At 46.7% G+C, this 1,852-nt stretch overlaps 1 non-coding gene across 1 annotated transcript; it reads right to left on the bottom strand.

Annotated features, from left to right (window-relative positions):
• Nucleotides 1–1,294: 1,294 nt before the first annotated feature.
• On the bottom strand, nt 1,295–1,369 carry Trnas-cga (transfer RNA serine (anticodon CGA)). The gene has a single exon. It is a non-coding gene; the product is annotated as a tRNA-Ser (tRNA).
• Nucleotides 1,370–1,852: the final 483 nt, after the last annotated feature.

Below are 1,852 nucleotides of genomic sequence, written 5' to 3'. Positions count from 1 at the left end.
GCAACGCCATCATGTTGAATAATGCTTTTTGTGCAGCCACAGGACGTTATGCTACGACTTAATGTGTGCGGAACAGGCTTCAAGGACGACAATTCGCGTCCCCATCACGCACATCTTGTGAATGACTTCCTTCAGGATAACGACATCGCTCGACTAGAGTGGCCAGCATGTTCTCCAGACATGAAACCTATCGAACATGCCTGGGATGGATTGAAAAGGGCTATTTATGAACGATGTGACTCATCGACCACTCTGAGAGTTCTACGCCGAATCGCCGTTGAGGAGTGCGACAATCTGGACCAACAGTGCCTTGATGAACTTGTGGATAGTATGCCACGACGAATACAGGCATGCATCAGTGCAAGAGGACGATCTGCTGGCTATTAGAGGTACCGGTGTGTACAGAAATCTGGACCATCACCTATGAAGGTGTCGCTGTATGGTGGTACAACATACAATGTGTGGCTTTCATGAGCAATAAAAAGGGTGGAAGTGATGTTTATGTTGATCTATATTCCATTTTTCTGAACAGGTTCCGTAACTCTCGGAACCGAGGTGATGCAAAACTTTTTTTGATGTGTGTATAAATAACTGTACTTGAACAGCTCAGCTCCTTGGTTGTTCGACGATTAGAGAGTTTCATTTCCTGCAACGCACCAATTTTTGCTTTTTCGTAACATGATAACTGTTTTCCGCGTGGGAATGTCACAGTCGTGATTCATGTACACAATACGCACTGTCACTAATGGTGTCTGTTTCTTCTCTGCAGGAAAGGTACGTATGCACATATTAACACCGCACAGAGCCTACTGCCTTTATATCGAGTTTCACCCACCACCACCTCCATCGTTGATGTCATGTTACACACTGCCTACTGACATCAAATGTGATACCATTTGACTGCATTTGTCTGTATATTGGATATACACGGTACACATCTATTCCAAGTAACAATGTTAACTTTAAAACTTCCTGGCAGATTAAAACTGTGTGTCCGACCGAGACTCGAACTCGGGACCTTTGCCTTTCGCGGGTAAGTACTTTACCAACTGAGCTACCGAAGCACTACTCACGCCCGGTACTCACAGCTTTACTTCTGCCAGTACCTCGTCTCCTACCTTCCAAACTTTACAGAAGCTCTCCTGCGAACCTTGCAGAACTAGCACTCCTGAAAGAAAGGTTATTGCGGAGACATGGCTTAGCCACAGCCTGGGGGATGTTTCCAGAATGAGATTTCCACTCTGCAGCGGAGTGTGCGCTGATATGAAACTTCCTGGCAGATTAAAACTGTGTGGTGCCCGACCGAGACTCGAACTCGGGACCTTTGCCTTTCGCGGGCAAGTGCTCTACCAACTGAGCTATCGAAGCACGGCTCACGCCCGGTACTCACAGCTTTACTTCTGCCAATACCTCGTCTCCTACCTTCGTAAAGTTTGGAAGGTAGGAGACGAGGTACTGGCAGAAGTAAAGCTGTGAGTAGCGGCCGTGAGTCGTGCTTCGGTAGCTCGATTGGTAGAGCACTTGCCCGCGAAAGGCAAAGGTCCCGAGTTCGAGTCTCGGTCGGGCACACAGTTTTAATCTGCCAGGAAGTTTCATATCAGCGCACACTCCGCTGCAGAGTGAAAATCTCATTCTGGAATGTTAACTTTCCTGCAAATATTGACGCCTTTATACAAATTTGCACCTGTTATCATGTTTTCCTGCAAATTGGTCCTAATTTCTTTTCGTTATTGCAAAGATTCTAGGGTCATCCATACGTGGGTTTTCATCATCAACACCACGCCGATATCCAGCACCTTCACGAACTCCCAGACATAAGCTGTCACCATGTCAGTGTCTGTAGCTATCTCCT

This window comes from Schistocerca serialis, chromosome 6 (genome assembly GCF_023864345.2).
Source record: "Schistocerca serialis cubense isolate TAMUIC-IGC-003099 chromosome 6, iqSchSeri2.2, whole genome shotgun sequence".
NCBI classification, from domain to species: domain Eukaryota; kingdom Metazoa; phylum Arthropoda; class Insecta; order Orthoptera; family Acrididae; genus Schistocerca; species Schistocerca serialis.
The sequence above is the reverse complement of the archived record's forward strand: the minus strand, read 5'-3'. Positions and strand labels throughout refer to the sequence as shown.